We start from the raw sequence: 19,129 nt of genomic DNA, 5'->3' as shown, positions 1-19,129 counted from the left end.
GGGTTGGTTGTTCCTGAGAAGTTCCTCATAAGGCTGCTCTTGGAATTGAGACCAAGTAGCCAATATTTTACCTCTGGAAGCTCAGGTACCTCAGAGGTCTGACAGTCAGGGTGATCTGGGCTTCCAGGTAGTGCTGTCAGTAACTGTCTGGTGCCTGGAAATGCTTTAGTGTTTCTGCAACATATGTGTAGGTCAGCTGCGTGGAACATCTGCAGTAAATCAACATGGGATTTGCAGTCTGTGATTTAATCAAAAGCACAGCATGTATTCGCTAAGCCTGATATTTCCTGGAAATGCCAGCTTGACTGTACTTGCATGGCGTTGTGTATGCTTTTATTTCTCTGTATGGAAAATCTGGTCTTGATGGAACAGATGTGACTTCTGACATTTAAGACTCATTTCTGTTTTTTTCTGGAGCTGTCGGACTGGAAAGCTGAGAAGCGATGTGCTGAGCTGACTCCTGTTTCTGTGCGCTGGCTCCTGTAGCCCTCATTTCTAGAAATCTTGACTTTCCCAGACTTTGTGTAAAGAGTTTGAACACCGAAACTGAGCTGAGAGATTCGCTAGCAGGCAGGCAGCCTGAGGTTAGGTGCAGTGCTGAATGCAGTGTTGAAAGGAAGAAATTCCTATTCCAGAATAAGGATTGGAGGGGTAAACTGAATAAATGAGGAAGCACGTGTCAGACACCAGCATTTTTTAAAAAATGGTAAGATGAGTAACTTAGCCCTAGTTACCCTGGGCACTGTCAAGGTGATTTCTCATATGAAAAAATACTGTATGATTTTGTACCTAAGGATCGTTTCATATGGCAATGGGTTCAAAAAAGGTCTTTGTAGGTAAACTTTGTATTTGGCATTTCCGAGCTTTAAAAGTGTCAACGTTACTCTTTCAGTATGGTTTGTGTGTATGAAAGAATATAAATGTATAGCATTCAGGCTGTTTAGTAAGGCAGTAATCTCCATATTCTCCTAAACCAGTGTTTTCAGATGTGTTACATACAGACACAATTTTTGTGGTAAGATCCGATTTGCAGGATTTTTTAAAGACCTGGCTTATGTTTTTGAAGATAGTAATTTCTTTGAACAGTAGAAAAATACAGAAAGCACCCGGTGTTTGCGCAGTAGTTAGCAGCAGTAGAACCTGTATTCTTTTTTGGCATGTCAGTTTGGTAGGAAAATCTTCAGCCACCACCACTGTCTCTACAAGTAGAAGCAAGCTGGAGTGGGGCAACACAAATGAAAATAAGCTGCGTCATTTCTTTGAACAGGGCAACAATAGCGGATCCTCCTTTTCCTAGAAGCAAAATTAATCTGCATCAGTTGGCACGAGTAGGAATGTTAAATCTGCCTTTGCTGCATGGATGTGGGGTGCGCGGTGGGGGTACCCCGGCTCCTGTGCTCTGGAGACCCGTGTTGCTGCAAGCCTGCAGGTGGCAGTGAATTTACGCTGGAGATACTTACTGGTAGTTTTAGCATGTTCTGTCTGGATCCTGCTAGGTGTTTGGGTTTTTTTGTTTTTTTTTTGTTGTTTTTTTTTTTTTTTCACTCGGTTTCTTTTAGTTGTAGCCGTACTACAACGGTTTTAATCCTAATGCATACTAATTAGGGATATTTGGAAAGAACAGATAGTACCCGGAGTTCTAAGGAAGGATTATCTTTTTGCTACTGTATCGTGAAAGAAAATTGCTATGTAAAGGCTTAGGAAGGAACAGAAGCAGATTAGATGCCTTCTAGTTGCTATAGAAACAAAATATGCAATTAAACAAAATGAAATATATTACAACTCTTACACTGATGAAAGTACTTAGGAAAGGCTGGACAATGAACGAGTGTTTTAGATTGCAACACCAAACCCAGAAATAAACAGAGGGTTCAGGTTTATTTTTCTAATGCATTTTTTTGTGCTTGGTTAACTAAAACAAAATTTATTTTTTTTCCTAAAATGAATCTTAAAAGGAATGTCAATAATAACAAACAATAAATAATGCAGTGAGGATTTGCATCAATACTGTTGCAAATGAATACTATGTGATACTAGTGATACAATGAAATGAATACAAACCTCAAGTACATGCTTTTTTGGGGGAAAAACCCATCATTCTGTGAGTGTGAACTGTTTAATTACACTTGCTTGAAAATAGTTTTTAATCGCTTCAATGTTTCTGATTCTGTAAAAGTATACCAACGGTTTCGTACCCTTGCTCTATAGCTACCAATTTCATAACAAAAAATGTGTGTCAGAAGAACTTTCGTTTAACCGGAGAGTAAGCGCCGCGGTGGGTGTGGGATGCGTTTCAGACGAGCTGGCAGTTAGTGCCGGCTGCCAGGAGAGGGCGCTGGGAGGCTCCTCGGGAGATGCTCTTTACTTAAAAGTTTAAGTTCTCAGAATTTTCTTCCTTGTTTCATAAAATTTCACTGTGTAAAGTTCAGAAGTATGGCAGTGATTGTTACTTCTCTTCGTTAGTGTAAACTCTGAAGGTGACCACGTCCTGCTGTTTGTAAATTGAGGAGGCACGTTTCCATGGAAGGATCTCTTAGCACGTCTCAATGTGTGGTCATGGGACATGGGTGGACGTTGGTTGGCTTTGTATTTTACACCACTCCCCCTAAAAAAAAAAAATTATCTATATATATAGAATGATGGCATATGATTCTTATCTCTATTGGTCAGAGTGAAGGAAAGGAAGGAAGATAAAAAATCCTGCACTCCAGTGTATGGTTTCAAGTTCAGGTGATTGTGATAAAACCTGGCTAAAATATGAGAATCTACCATGTGCAGACAATGTTTACCTTGGAAGTACTTTATGTGGTACAGCTGCACTTGTTTGCTAGTCTCCTTTGTGGAATGAATCTGGTTTATCCTTTCTTACAACCCTGATAAGCTCCAGGGCTCTGCACCTCCAGGTGGAAACAGTGGGAGACGTCAAATGGGCAGAGAGGGACAGCTCAGCTGCAGTGGCAGGGCATGTCCAGTCTACCTGCTCGCTCAAGACCAAGAGGGAAATAGAGGAAAAAAGGAGGGATAAAAACACCTAATTGTTGCAGTTTTCTGAGATAATTAATTTCAGATCTGTCTACCTAGCTTTCATTCCTCCAGCAACCAGCTGCTTCATCATCAAGTGTGTGTGTCCTGTGTTTGGCTGTTTTTACACTGATTTCTAAAGCATCTTAAGTGTTAGCTCAGGTAAGCAACCCTATCACAGCATAAGTATCTTGAAACAAAAAAAACCCAACCAACAAACCCTAGAAAAGTGTGTTCTGCAGCTAGTCTTGCTCTGACCTTGAGCGTGTGTGTGTTGTAGATGAGGGAGATGTGCCAGAACTAGAAGAGAGCTGGGCTTGGAGGGCTCCCTGGTGGCTGAGGTGGGTGCCTGGGGTGTGATGTAGTTACCAAACAAATCAGGGTGATCTTCAGTGCTGGTGTTTTCAGCCTCTGCATCTCTCAAATAGCAGAAATGCAAACCGTTGCATGGTTGTGACAATGGAGATGAATGTGTCACAGAGGAAATTTTAAATGCACAGAAGATAATAATAGTTTACCTCTTGCTGATAAAGACTTGCAGGGTGTTTTTCTAGTGTGGGAGAATTATCTGGTGGGCTGTCTCCAAAATAACCGAACCTCAATTGCCACTGGTAAAATACAGACTTATTTTGTTGTTCATATAAGTGGTTATGTCTACAGAATCATTCCTCTTCTGTCAGGTTCTTGACTGTGAGAAATAAGGTTACAGTGAACCATTTGTGCTTGATTATTTGAACCTACCTTGCTGTGAGCTGAAAGCATGGAGGGTAGCCATAACTTTGATGTGTTTCTTTTTCCCAGGCTTTGTTAAAGTAAATATTGGGATAACGTGTCAACATGCCTTTATTTCTAGTCTTGCTGAGCTTCAAGGCAAGATCCCCCGTGCACCCAGCTCTGCAATAAACCAATGTCAGATTTCTAAACTATCACTGAGTTTTCTTGTTTACAGTTTTTGGTAACAAGTACACAACCTTCAAATTCATTCAAAAGAAGGAAAATCTTGTCCCAACCACCATTTGGAGGAAAAAATACAGGACAGTCTCCAAGCAAAGTGTGGGCTGGAAAGGCACATGTTTTCATTGAAAGAGTAAAAGATGTGGCAAAGAGTACAAAAGTTTAATCTTTTCAAAGGAGCTATATAGTACTACTTATATGTATTTTTAAATATCAAGGAAGGCCATAGGATGTTATAGCATATTCCATTTCTTTAACTGAAATAAGCTGGGATACTCACACTAACTCCACAAGGCAAGGAGGGCTTTGTACCAGGAAACACAGTGGTAAATGTGAATCAAAGTGGGATTGTGGCTGGATGTGAGAGATACCGAAGTGCCTGGGACACGTGTCCAGACCTTGTGGACCAGAGCTGAAGGTCCTGTGCCATCACAGCTATTTTGAGCCTCTTGTGCACAGGACCCAGAGCAGCAGTTACGCAGCTGAAGCTCTTTTCAGTCGTGCCGGGTAATTACAGCGCAGCCGCTGCCTGAATACTGATGGTGCCCTAGAAATGAGAAATTTAGTGCAAGTTGAGCCCCTGAAATGGTGTAGGGTTTGTTTGGGTTTTTTTCCTCCCTAACCCCACACTGCTTGTTTGTCACATCTGTTGCCAGCCTCTCTGGAAGCTGGAGGCAGCCTGCAGAAAGCAGAGGGTGTTTCTAGTGGCAAAAGCAATTGTTTGCTATGCAAGAGACCTGCATGCCAGTACTACGTACTAACATGTATCCAATAAGCATTGATGATAACATAAGCAACAACTTCAAGAAGCTCCAGTGCCTGAGGTTCAGGGCTGAGGAGGTTCTCTGCAGGTCTGGGACACGCAGTTTCACCTCTTCGGTACCTGTCCAGGTGTGGATGTGTGTTTGAATCGGGGATGTTGTGGCCATTTGTGGATGATGACTGTCTGCGTGCTCACTCTCACCTCAAAATCTGGCAAGGCTTTGCTGCTTGGTTCCTAAGTACCACGGAGAGTGTGGCTCTCCATCTCTGCCTGTGCCCATGTAACAGCAGTTCCTCGGTGGGAAGCTGTGGGGTTTAATGTGTTCAACACTGGTTTGTCGGATGATTTGTTGTGGGAACCCTAGAACTAACAAAAATAGCCAGTCATATTACACAGAATGTATTTGAGCCCAATACAATAAGCAAGTTATTTTGCATTGAAGACTATGAGCCGTCCAAGGCCTGTGTTGTTGAAATGATTATTGGGTTGAGTAAGTTGAGTGAGACAAAGTCTGTACATAGTATCCAACCAGTAGCTGACCATTTAAATTATTTTACCATTTTAACAGCAGGAATCAAATCACAAATCAGTTTTGTGAGTGTATTGTTTCTGCTTCAAGAATCCGCTCCTGCTGAACAGCCTAAAATTCAGCACCTGTGAAAAAAAGTTGAGATGCTGTGATAAAACGTACTATTAACTGCAAAACATGTTTACTAAATTCTTGTATTTGTCCAGGTTCTTTTGTTCTCCAACTGTGCGGTCTTGCTGCTTGTATGGCTGGAGTTATTCATCAAATCTCTAAATAGAAAGCAAAGGAAAGCTTTTTGGGCTGAAATGCGTTGTTGTGTTGTTTTTTGGTGTTGTTTTTTTTTTTTTTTTTTAATTCTTTCTTCCAGTGTTTCTCTTTTAAATAGTTTGAGATGCATATAAATATTCCTAATGATTAGGCAGTAGTCAGCCAATTCCAACTTGCCTACAAATGAACCATTTTTAATCAGGCTTCATCTGAATTGGGCTCTATCATAAAAATTTCACGTGCAACTCTGAGAAAGCTGCTTCTTATTTTAAGTAATGCTCTTTCTCTGTGGGTTTTTGTTTGCTTTTTAATTTGTTTTGTTGTTGTTGTTTTCTGGGTTTGGGTTTTTTTCCCTTTCCTGGGGTATAAATAGCCCAGTATTGTTTGGAATAATATAGAATCAAAATGTTTTCCTGGCCACGTAGGATTCAGGATGTGGGTTGTTTTACTGTTGACTTTATAATACAAGAAAGATTTTTGTTACAGAAGACTGACCATATCCCACTCCTAGTTTATTTTATGAAGGCAGCCATCACAGCAAGGGTTACCTCTTGATACCTAATATCAGGTAAACCTCATAATCTCCAATTTTAACTTTGGAAACGTACCTAACCAGTCTGTTGTTAGTAATCATTCAGTGATAATAATTTGAAAAAAATTTCAGCATCACCAGCTTTTGGGATTTGGCATCCATGCTTTGGAAGAGGCGATTCCAGTGTGGGTGGGCAGCTACTTTCCTGGCCCTGAGGTTATAACCCCCTGGGCAGAACTGAACAGCAGAAGCTCTCCTGGTGCTTTAAACCCAAGAGGCAGAAGATGCTGTAGCTGGTAGAAGAGGCGCAAGAATGACCTTAAACCTCAACCTTCAGGTCTCCTCTGCCCGCTCCCTAGGGAACAGCAGTGCAAGCGGTTCTCTCCCACCCACGACTTCTCACACACGGTGTAGCCAGGTGCTTTTTCTGAAACCTCTCACTGCCTTGTCAGATACAATTAAAGCTGTTGAAGTTCAGAAGTTGTTAGTCAAAGAACTGATGGACGAACAGGTAGTATGGTGGAATAAGTCTCAGTTCTTTACAAGCTAGGTACATGTATTTAGTATCAAAAATAGTGAGCAAGCAAACCAAAGGCAGGGATAGGGTTTTGTGTCTTTTGCATCTTTGTTCATAACTTTTATAATGCTTTATGTTTAATTGTAAATTTAATTCCAAATACTCATACTGCTGCCTACTGTCCATATTTGTTTTCTTGATACCCTGTGGCCTGAAAGTTACCTCAGAATATGTAATTTCTTTTCTAAACTGCTAGGAAGTAATTTAATATAATCACAAAGAGTATTATGGACATATTTTAGTTTTCTATGCATATCAGCATGTATAGCAATTTAATTTTTACACCCAGTGCAATAAGTTTAAATACATATAATAGATACAAATTTTCTTTGAGAGTTCTTTTTTTAATGCCATGAGGAATTCTTCAGTAAAGCAGAAAAATAAACAGGATTTAGGGATTTGCAGCCTGGACATTGCCACGTGCATCAGCAACGCTAGCAGGCATGCTCCGTGGCTCTGGTGATCCCAGCCAGGAGACAGCTGTCCACCAAGGAGCTGACGAGCCATGTCACAGTTAACCTGAGAAGCTTATTTAGTAGCTTATATGTTGTGTTTATAGCTTTGCTTTCAGGCTTGTGTAATGATGGAGCCTGGAGGCAGCTCCCATTCGGTACCAGTGATCGCACCACCCACGTGCCCTTGTCTTTATCTGAAAATGTGGCAACAAGTTCTCCTGTGAATGTTCTCTTTGTTTGACAGTAGAAATGAGTAGAACTGTAATAAGAAAATCCCATAAAATCTTGAAAGCCCAAAATGGGCTGGGATCCATGCAGCATGCTGTACACTGGTTGGCGACCCATCTGATGCTGTGCAGCTCAGGATACTCAGCATCTGAAGAGATGTAAAATCATCTGTGCTATCCTCTGCTTTTTAATAGTATTAGCTCCACTAAATGATATTTTAAGTGATCCTTCAGAGGGTTTGAGTGCCTTTCTTATTGGGAGCATAACAAACCAGGCCCCCTTGGTGCAGAGCAATGGTGTGCTGGTTTTAAGGGAGAAATGGAAAACCGAATGGTACTGCTCTGTGTTGCTGGTATGGCTGGCAGAGGGTAAATGTACAGAGAAAAGAAGAGTGCTACTCTAGTTGCTCTGAATGCCTGCTGTTAAATTCCAGATGTTTTGCATCTATTTTTTATGCCATAGATAAGTCTATTGCTGTTGGTTTAGCTTTGTGCACATTAGGTGCTCTCAAAATGGGAAGCTGAGTCCTGTACCTGAGAAAGCTTTAGGTGAACTTTTGCATTCCTTGAAAGGCTTTACTGATCTGGAGTTGTACTGCAGAGGGATAAAACCTGCCTGTGTAGGTCTGCAGGTGCTGGAGGATCAGGTTTGTGGTGTTGAGAGAAGAGGGAGAATTACCCACCATCTGTTCAATCTTATATTCAGAACTTGTGTAGTGCTAAAGCTTTGACTCTGTGTTATTGGCAATATTTCCTCCATGCTGGTAGGTACAGGTGTGAGCTATAGTATCAGCTGAAATTGCTGTTGACTGTGTAATATATAATTTGTCTTCTAATGTTTTGCCCAAGACCTGTTTAGGAAAGCGATGGGAATTTTTTTTCATAGTGGTCTGCAATTTAAAACAAAAATACTTAGCAGTTTTACACATGCAAAGAGAAGACGGGGAGCGACGCGGCTAGCTGCAAAGTGTGCACAAGGTCAATTTTTCTGTGGATTCGGGGTTGGGTATCAGCACCCGGAGGAGCTTGGAGTCCTCCTGGCAGCACGGTGGCTGGCAGACCGCATTCCTCTTCTGATTTATTACTCAAATCAAATGGTCTTCGCAGTTTGCCACTGGGTCTTGTGGCTGCTGGGGTTGGTGCACGGGGAGAAATGAGGAGCAAACTCTTCAGTGCGTAGTGCCTGCCTGCATGTGCCCGAGGCAGCCAAGCTTTGTGGTCCTGGGCTAAGGATTTTGGAGAAGCCATGAGCGTGCGCTTTGAAGGGCTGCATAAGAAATCGGGTTGAATTCCTCTGCAAGGTTCTTGATTTTGTGGAATGATAGAAGTTTCATAGCAGCTTCTCTTGAATAAACAAAATGAATGAATTAAAAGTGAGAATACAAATGCAACTGTATGTTTTTTCCTTTTAAAATTACTTATTTTTCAATATAAATTTGTGTGCAGTGGGTACTTGCTTTTAGCAGCCAGTAATTTGTTATCATTCATGTCCCATAATCCAGACGGACAAATTTTGTGATTTATGGAATAAATGCATGTGTAGAATTCTGGTATTTGGAGTGTAAATTGATACTTGGTTATTTGGTTAATATAAAAAAATCTGATACTCGCATTATGCAATTTCCTTACAGTTGCAGACAATACCAAAAAATACTTGAACAATGAAAGCGTGTGCAATCTCTTTGCTGTACTGTTGCTATACATAAGTGATGAATGTTTACCAGCATTTGTTAATAAACCCTGAGATGCTCAGCATAGTGTAAGAGCCTTATTTTAAAGGCAGCTTCAAGTGTGGTGCACTGTGAATGGGAGGGAATGCTAGTAGAGGCATCGCTGTGTAACGTTTGCTCCACTACAGTGCCATCAGGTTTTCCTGGGTTTTTACAAAATTAAACTGTGAATTAATCCCCTGTTTTTTGTCTCAGATACAAAAAGCACATTATATTTCCAGAACTAAGGCTGAAAGAAACAACTGAAGGGAAGTTACCTTTGGGTTTTAGTAGAAGTTGAAGAGGTGCCTTTTGACATGTAATGATTCTTATCTATGCAAATTTTTAATGGTATAGCAGGCTTTTCTTTTTCCTAACAGCAGAGAAATATACTTGCCTATTCTCAACAAATGTTTTTGAGCTTTTCATTAAAAAAAACCCACAACTGAGCACCTTTTTGGAGTGGTGTTCATGCTTCTTCATCTTTTGGTCTTGGCTCTCCATGGTTGCCAACTGCCGATTTCAGCCAGGCTACCTGGGATCTGATGCCAGTGTGACTGTAGGTGTCACCTCAAGTCCACTTAAAGATCATGGGTATCAATGCAGTGCATGAAGGTAAAGCAGAGAAATAGATAATTGTAGTGTTTTTTGATGTATATCTCCATTTCCCTCTGCTACTCCGCTTCGGTGAATTATGTATGTCCTAACAGGAGATGTTGACGTTGTAAGTGAAAGCCAGTTTAAGTGGCACTTTTTAACTTCTCTATGTGGGTTTGTTTTTATTTATTGGTTTGTTTTATTTGGGTGTTTTCCCACTTGGATTCTCATTGCATGAGACACTGGCACCTTGCTTTAGCTGAAATTTCAGTAGTACTTTTATTTTTTCTGTAAGATTTAGCCCTAAGCACCTTAGGTTTGGAAAAATGAGTTCTAGATACTTAGGTATTCTTGAAAATCTTCTGCCTCGAGATCACTGGGTATTTATGAGAACCGGGATGTTAAGGAACAAAAGCTGTTTGCAATCATATGCCAGTTTGCATTGTTACTGTTGATCTCTCCTTTATTTTTCTCTTGGTCACTTGGTTCAGACCTTTTTTCAATTATTAATAAAAAGTACACAATGACAAAAAAGTATTCACAGGTAATAATCAACCTTAAAAATAATGGTTTAAAGTTCTAAAAATAAAATATTAACATAGAGAAAGCACAGATGCTTATGCATGCAAGCACAAAGGCATTATTGACTTTTCAGTTATGTACCTGCTGTCCCAGAAAACTGAACGTTATCTATGTTAAATCTGGAGAGATGATTGTTCTACTCCTTGTGCCTCAGAGCAGCTGTAAATAATACTAGAAATGACATCTACTTATCTCATTCTAAAATATCTGTTCCAACTCTTTTGAACTCAAACTGCAGTTTAGTTGAAACTATCTCATGTGGTAATTTTCTCATTTGTGCCTTTAATAGTTGTGCAATGGGCTTGTGATGTTTCAGCAGTTAAAATGCTTCTCCAAACCAAGTCTTCAGGGGATGAACATGCAGTATCACGTGTTGTGTTCATGAGATTTCCTGAAAGACCTAAAATTTCAACCTCCAGCACTTTCTCCTTCTCTTTCTGTCTGTCTCTTCTGAGAATGGAAGAAGTTGTCTTGCTAGAAAGTGGGGTTTGTTGGTTTGGCTGATTGTTTTTTAAGTCTTTGATGTGCTGGAACTAACAGTAAAGCTGCTAAAAGGTAAAAGAAAATGAAAAATCTTTTCTTGCTTAAGTAACTTTGTAAGACATGCTTACCAGACATATTTCTGTGTTTTCAGGGTCAGGTTGGCCTCTAGTTTTCTCATACAGTCTGCACAGAAAAAGAATATATGCTAATTATATAAGTTAAGTATTAAATCCAAGGATTTCTATTCTATTCTGAGAAGGGCTGAAGAAGCCTTATAGAAAAAAAGATGCACAAATATTGAGCATTCTCATTATCCCATTCTGAGTTATGTCCTGCACTGTTATTTATAAGTGGCTTCCCTCTGATTAGATTTGAAATGTAAAACAAACAACTCTCACTGATAAAATAAAGATTAAAAAGTACAAGCACAGGCAATAACCAAAATCTTCCAATCTATGCAACTAATTGTATACCACATAATATATACATAATTATATAATACATAAATATAGTACTTTAAAATATTTTATATGGTTGTTAAGACAGTTTTATGGGAAACCGCTTCAATCACTAAATGAAAAACTAGTTTCCATTTCCAGAAATTAATTTTTTTCTTCTGTCCACCCCCCCCCAGCTGCAGTGTGGAAAGTTTCAGGTTTGCTCCATGCTGATAAAAATAAATCTTGCTGTATTGCCCTTTGCAAGAAAGAGGGAACACTTCATATTCATTAGGAAAACTGTGGGCCTAATGTAGAATGTGTATAATCTGCTGTTTCCAAATGCTACAAAAATAAAAGCCTCAAGTATTGTTAGCCAAGTAGGCATTTTCTGCTTCAAAGTATAAAGTCGGATTCACGTCTCCTTGAAGAAGAGAGGCCAAAAATAATATTATGGGAAAACTATATTAAGGAAGTAAAAGTCTAACATTCTAGCATAATTTACACTAAGATTACAACACACCCATACATATGTGTATTTATACGCACATGTATACATATATGCATATACGAATGTATGCCAGTCTCTCCAAAGACAGGCTGCAAACCCACTGCGCTACATCCAGTGCATGTAACTGACCCCCTAAACTGCTTGTCTGCTCTGATTTATCACAGCTCAGAAATGATCTTATTTCAAGAAATGAAGTATTTTGTCTGTGACTGCATGACGGTTTAGTATAGTGCTGTATCAAACCTATTTTATAAGCAGGGTTCGTTGGTGCAGGATGTGTTTACCTGTAGGAACACAAGTTCGGGTGCTCCTTGGTGACCCCATAGCAAAAGGTGAGATGTCTTCCCACGGGTACCTCGTGCTGCTTTGGCTGCATGGTGCCACGGGCGTGCGTCTGCCTGCACCCTGAGCACCTGCTGTCCTGCAGCTGGATATTCCCTGTTCCCTCTGCACGCTCCTCTCGCCTGTGTTTTAGTGCCCCCCCCGTCAGTCAGCCAGGCCTTTGCTCTGAGACGTGACCCTGCCTCGAAACAGAGGCTGTGGGAATGGTGAGCTCTTTGTTGCCATCTCAGTTTGGCACAGGTGTGCTAGTGGATGCTGTGACAGATGTGGCACAGCATGATGCCCAGCTCCAGCAGAGCTCCGCCTTGGCTAATGCCTGTGGCAGGAGGACAGGAGCCTGCTGGTGGCATGCCACTGGTTAACGTGCCATCCTTGTACCAGGCTGCTTGTGACACAGTGAACACACCGCTGGGAAACCGCAGGTCTGGGTGAAGGAGGTGACCCTGAGGCAGGTGCAGCCATCCCTGCCTGGCTCTAGGCTGACGGGCAGAGGCTCAGTCTGTGAGCAGGGCTGCTTCCAACATGTGCTAAACCACACGCTGCAATGCAACGTGGTGTAGGTTTAGGCACATCGTGTTGGTCTCGCTTTTTTTTTTTTTTTTTCTCTTCTACCTTAAGGCAGTTTTAGCATAGCCTTTGCCTTACCTGTACAAGCTCAATGTATAGCCTGTATAGCCACATCTGAAATTTGCTCATCTGTTTGCAGCAAAGGCTGTGTGTGTGTTCTGTGGATGGCATATCCCATTCCTGGGGGCAGTGGAGCAATGGATCATAGAACAAATCCACATACATCACACTTACATTGGTAATTTACAGCTTAGAACAGCAGCCTGGGGCAATGTTGCATTGGAAAAGGTGAAGAAAGAAATACCATGCTATCCTTATAGTACAACAGGTGCAATGCACATTTAAAAAAAACCCAACAATTTGTTTTTTGAACACTGTGATAATATTAACAGATACTTTTTAGAGTATTAACAGATGGATGTTTAGAAAAGAGCATTCTTTCCCCAAAATAAGATCTGTAAGCAGATGGAATGGTGACAAATTTAATGAGCTACTGAGTAGCAGCAGTGTTTCCTTTTTGTTAGAATTAAAGAATTATTCTTACTGCAAAAAGGAGTCAAATATTGTGAATGTGCCTATGTATATATTTTTCTTAAAAAAAAGGTAAACTTGGACTGTTGGGCTGAGCAATAAAATGTCATGTTTGTCTGATCTTCCTTTCTAACATCAGATTTTGAAGTCATCTGTTGTGTTTGCAGGAAGGTGAACCCTGAAAGTGACACTGCCTGGAAATTCTGTTTGTTTTCCAGCAGCAAGAAATTAACTCTGGGCTTTGCCCTTGCCCAGGGACTCAGTGCTGGGGAGCAGGATGATGTGGAGCCCGAATGTCCAACTACTTCTTGGAGCCAACATAGGAAACCATGAAAGCTACCAGGGCTGGAAATGAGACTTCTTCATGAAGGAATGTTATTTTCTGCCATTCGTGTCTCGGGAATGTTTTCTATTTGCTTTCTCTTTACAAAAAGATACTTCATTGATCTCATTATAGCTGTATGCCTCTAAAGCTTTGAGAATTATTTACTTACAGAAAAATCAGCTTTGATTGTTACGTAAGCTGATGCACTTGTTTGCAGATAACATGTCTCTCATCTTAAGCTGCTATGAGCTCATAAAGTTGAAACCAGTACTGTTCTTATTAATAGAGCTCTTGCAATATGCTGTGCTGACTATAATAGGGTAAGATTTAAGAAATCAACTAATCCTAGATCTTTGATTATATTTTGAAGAAACATATGCATCATAAAGCTTCTGTATGTGTTGATCTCTTACTCTTAGACTCATGCTTTTCTTTTTTATACCCGTTTCATTTTAACAGCCGGTGCACGTGCTGTTGCTCAGCTACAAAACACTTGAAAAAGTTGTGTGACACAGGTATTCTGCTGGTGACTTTTGCTATATTTTTGTTTATCAGATGCTGTAGTTTCACTTAAATTTTCATTACAGATCTGTATTAGAATAGTTGCGTTTTTCTGTGAAGGGAGCTAATGTACTAAACAGTCAAACCCAGGGCAGTAATTACTCTGGGAGAGATCAAACGGTGCTCTTCTAAATCCCAGCGGTTTGATGGGGGTGAGCAAAGCCAACAGTCTTTCTTTTGCCTTGGTCTCCTATTAATTTTCACCCTTGTTTGCTGCAGAGCAGGAGCTTTCCTGTCAATCCAGTGCACTGCTTGAAAAAAATCCATTTGGATTTCACAAATGCAATTTCAGTGGGCTGAGCAGGAACAACTACTCTTTAACTTAACCTTTCTCTTCTGCAAGGGACTCGTGAGAAGAAGAAATTCCTTGGGCAATGGTGTCTCCAAAACCCATCAGAACACATCACAGGGGGAAAGTGTATCTGAAGCCAGCGCCAAGCCCCGAGATGTGAGTTAGTCTGATTCTTTGGTGAGTGACAGACACAAACCATGTGTGATTTAAAGGCTGGGGGGTGGGGGGAGTGGATGACAGCCAAATACTCTGATGAGAAGTTGCAGAGCTGGACTGCTAATATTAACAGCCCCCTATTAGTATTGTCAGCAGAGAGATTTCTTCCTTAATGCACCCTGCTGAGCTAGATGATCTCTTGAAATCTATTTCAGCCCAGCATTTTTACGATTTCACAACAATATCTCAGTATTTTGGCAATTACTCCAAGTCCTGTTCTCTCTCCTTTCTCTGCCCTGTATTATCAAGTGGCTAGGGCAGAAAAAGAGGTTTGATTCAAGGTCCTTGCTCTTTAAAACAGGAGGCTACTGCTCCACTCGGGCAAGAAGGGAGAAGATGGGAGCACATCTGTGTTCCCCTCTGGTGCGGATGGAGAGTGAGGTGGCAGAAGAGGAGACCCTCGCCGAGCAAGGGGGGAAAGGTAACGCTGCCCCCCCAGCCCCAGCCCGCTGCAGGAAGGAGAGATGGAAGAAACTTTACGTGCTGGAGGGGAAGAGAGCATAGACGTTGCAGGATGCCTTAAGATGAAGTGGAATAGAAAGAACAGAGGATCACAGTGCAAAAAGTGTGCCATGGCCAGTGTTTTCTTCTCTTTACTGGTTGTCTCTGCCCACCTGGTGAAGGTTATTTTTATATTCCCTCGCATGGGAGTGGGGGAAAGCAGGTGTGTGGGGGCTTCTCTACAGGGTTAGTCAAGGACCTCTGCTACTACAAGCTGGTCTGAATTTTGATGCTGTGGGGTTCTCTGTTTTGATGTGAGTAGCTGGTAGATTGTAGCAGCAGTGAAAGGCTCTCCCTTTGCCTGGCTGGGAACCGGGCCAATGGGTTACCAAATAAATTAAGGCAAACTGGCAGTGCTTGCTTTCTTCTAGCACTGGGGGAAGAAGTGATGCTCACTCCCATATTTAATTCTTGCAGGACAGGGTAGCTGGAGTCAAATACTTCTGCCTGTAAGAGTTTGCACTGGAACTATATCCCAAAATTACTAATGATAATCCCAATAATACTAACTAAATACATGGTAAACCCCTTTGGTCATCACCTTTCGCACCAGGATCTGTGACGGTTTAAAGTTGTGTGCATTTTCTTAAGTATTTTTTGTGAAGGATGGAAATCCAGTTACAATTTTCCTACAAGTTAACCCTAGGCATTCTTTTGCAATAGATTTTTCTGTTGTTGTTTTTTGCCTTTGCATTACAGAATGGTCAAGAATGTGCTCAGCTGTGATCCGACTGGAAAGCTGCCCTGGTCTGTGCTGATGGGCCAACGGCATCTCCCTCCCAGTCTGCAGCACGCCCGCATCCTGCAATGCCAAAAACTTCGGTGCTCCAGACACTGTAAAGTTGGAGACAATTGTTTTACGGTTGGGGTTTTTTTTGTTATTGATTGTTGGTGGGTTTAGGGTTTGGGTGTTTTTTTGGTGTGTGTCCATTGAGTGTAGATGTAACACAGGATTATTGCGTTATGAAATGCTGGGAGAGGGGCTGTTGTCTCATTCTGCACCCGTAGCAGGTGGGCTGTGAATCTTCACGGCATGCTGACTGACTGCAAATACAGCCAAATGGAAATTATCGCTGTCACTGCAAATGTTCTAATTGTCACTAAATGTTCTAGGTTGTTTTACTGGGGATAGTCGTCATTTTCCACGTATGAGCAATCTCTTCGAGTTTAATTTTTAAATTATCAGACAAGTGTAAAGGCGTTTAATTCAGGAAGCCGTAATGCAACTTTCTTAATGTGATATGAAGGCTTTTAAAAACACCTCTTTAAAAAGAAGCCCATTTGCATGAAAGAGAACCTTTTCTCTTGCTGCTTTTGTTCTGATCTCCTCTGAAGTGACGTCTGAGCTCTATATAAAGCTCAAGTGCTGCGTATGATTATAGGAATGACATGATATTAAGTGGTTGACCTACCTATTATAGAATTTGTAAGGCACAGAACTTTTTATTTCACAGTGATAAATACCACACTACGGAGAACTGAAGCTGCTGCTTCCCATTTGAAATGGAGCCATTTTTAAGCCAGCTGCAATTTTTAATACACAGATAGCCTTTGCTTTTTCATGTGAATAGAGAGAAATAAATCTTGATCTTTTTTTTTCCCTGTCTCTTCACGGTACCAACCAGTCTTTCAGAAAATGATCCTGTTCTATATTTGGATATATTAAAAAAATATATTATAAAATGTAAGAAAAAATTGTTTAAGCCAAAGCCTGCTTTAGTTAAATGAACTATTCCTTTGAGTATAAACAGGCAGGTATGTTAAGCACGTTTGTAGGGGTGAGGCCTTACACCTTATACATACGACCTTCCAGTCCTCACTATATGTTCTGCTACCAGACAACACAGTGGGAAGACCTGGGTGAAGCAGAAGCAATGAGCGTTGCAAATCCTAACATTGTGAAAAGCAGGTAAGAGCTATTAGTTGTGATTTTTAGGAAGACTTAAAAAAAAAAAAAATATATATATATGAATATAAATGTTATCCTTTAAAACACTATTGTGCCAGCTGGGGACTGAAGGCTACTGCTCATCCCTCCGGGAGAGGCAGGAGGTTCCTCAGTGTGCCGGCTGTGCGGAGCAGCGACACAAGAGAGCAACTTTTAGAAGTGGAGAATCGGAGATGTGGAAGGAGAAGGCCAGCTGTGAAGTTATTGTGGTTTGTGGTTTTATGCACATTTATAAAGGCATCGAAGACTAAGTCATGCGGAGCAGCAGGGGTTTCTTTCCCCGCTTCACCATTTAAAGTTCCACAGAGATCTGCTGAGCCTTTACAGTCATAGACATACAGAGTAAAAGAAGGGGGAAATAATGAAAAGCAGGTGATTCTATGCTAAGTAAAAGCAGTTTTCCTTGGGGCAAATTAATTTCAAAAAGTTTCTCCTGGTGTTATTCTGGTAGAATCTTTTAGGATATCCTTTTGAAATTTTATAGCAGCATTTAAGGTCAAAACATGAAAAAAAGTCATCATCTCCAACAAGTTCCAGCTATAATGAAAATTATTACAAAATGCATGATGGAGATGAACAGCGTAAAGGGTTCCTGAAGTTTGCAGGTTAGACCTCTTCTCAGACAAAATTCCTATTAAATTTTCTGGAACTTCTGTATGCTGGATGTGAAATGGAAAACAAGTAGTAAAAATTAATAAGCAATTATGTACTAGGGAAAACATTTATTTTATCAGGATATCCTTTGTGTTTTCTACTATCTTTCAAAAGCTCATAGAAGGAAAACAAACACATAGAGAGTTTCGTGGAAAGGGTCATGGAAAACCTGACGTAAATGGATAGATGTCTATGAAGGGCTTATTTGTGTCTTATGGCAATTTCTCTATATTATAGAATTTAAAGCAACCCCTTTTTTTTTTTCAATAGAGCTGTCCTGTTACCTTTGATAAGTAATCATATATCCCACAGTCAGGTTGATTTAATGATTATTTGAAAATGTTATCACTTTGTATTACAGGTTTTTTATGTTATCAACCTGAATTTTGAATAGGTTAATTATGCATGAGTGAAGAACCCATTGATAAATAATGCAAATCATATCCAGACCATTAAATAAACAAATACATAAAATCTCAGTTCAGTGTTTATACTGGCATAACGAATTCTGTATTCGCAGCAATGGATTTTGAAAAAAATTGCATCATCTTGGAAAAAACCTATACCTTCTGATAGTAAATCTGTGTACCAGTCCGCATGATGTCAATAGGAAAAAACCCTGTGTCTCATTAATCTTAAGTCTCTGTATCAGTTCTGCCATTATAGTGGATTTTCTTTGCACTGAAGTGGAGGAATGTTAAATCTGTTACTTGTGCAGGGCTGGCTGTTTCCCAGTTCATGTTTCTGGCCCAGTTTCCCTCCTGTTTATATGAAGTGGAAGATGTCTCCTGCTGGTGAGCTGGGAATTCAGGCATGAGCCAAAGTCCAAATAAGTGATTATTTCCCCCAGGTTGGACTGCTAGGGAATTTTTCCTCTCACCTTTATAGTGTGGTGCTCAATTATTTTCCTAAAATCTTCTGGGAATTGTATTTAACCAATTCCCTGTAGCATGAAGGCCTAGAACACCAGTGTGGTTTCTCCTGGGTTTTTTTTTTTTTTGTGTGTGACTCGGCAGTCATGGGTTTTGATTTCAGGTTAGTTACAGAGTTGAGGAAAGCTTTCTGGTGAGTGGTCTGTGACCATGACCTGTGGCCTGTCCTCAGTGATTACCTGTCATTGTGGGAAACACTTCTGGAAGGAGGAGCTAGCGGGTTCCCCAGTCAGTACTGGGGCCAGTACTGAGTCCAGTCTTGTCCAACTCACTCACCAGTGGCCTGGATGAAGGGGCAGAAGGTGCCCTCAGCCAGTTTGCTGATGATACAGAACTGGGAGGAGCGGCTGGTACCCCAGAGGCTGCGCTGCCATTCAGCGAGACCTGGGCAGGCTGGAGAGCTGGGCGGAGAGGGACCTGATGGAGTTCAGCAGAGGCCAGTGCAGGGTCCTGCCCCTGGGGAGGGACAGCCCCGTGCACCAGTACGGGCTGGGGGGGACCTGCTGGGGGGCAGCTCTGCGGGGAAGGACCTGGGAGCTCTGGTGGGCAGCAAGTTGCCCACGAGCCAGCAGTGTGGCCTGGTGGCCAAGAAGGCCAACGGGTCCCTGGGGGGCAT

This window comes from Falco peregrinus, chromosome 1 (genome assembly GCF_023634155.1).
Source record: "Falco peregrinus isolate bFalPer1 chromosome 1, bFalPer1.pri, whole genome shotgun sequence".
Classification (NCBI taxonomy): Eukaryota; Metazoa; Chordata; class Aves; order Falconiformes; family Falconidae; genus Falco; species Falco peregrinus.
The sequence above is the reverse complement of the archived record's forward strand: the minus strand, read 5'-3'. Positions refer to the sequence as shown.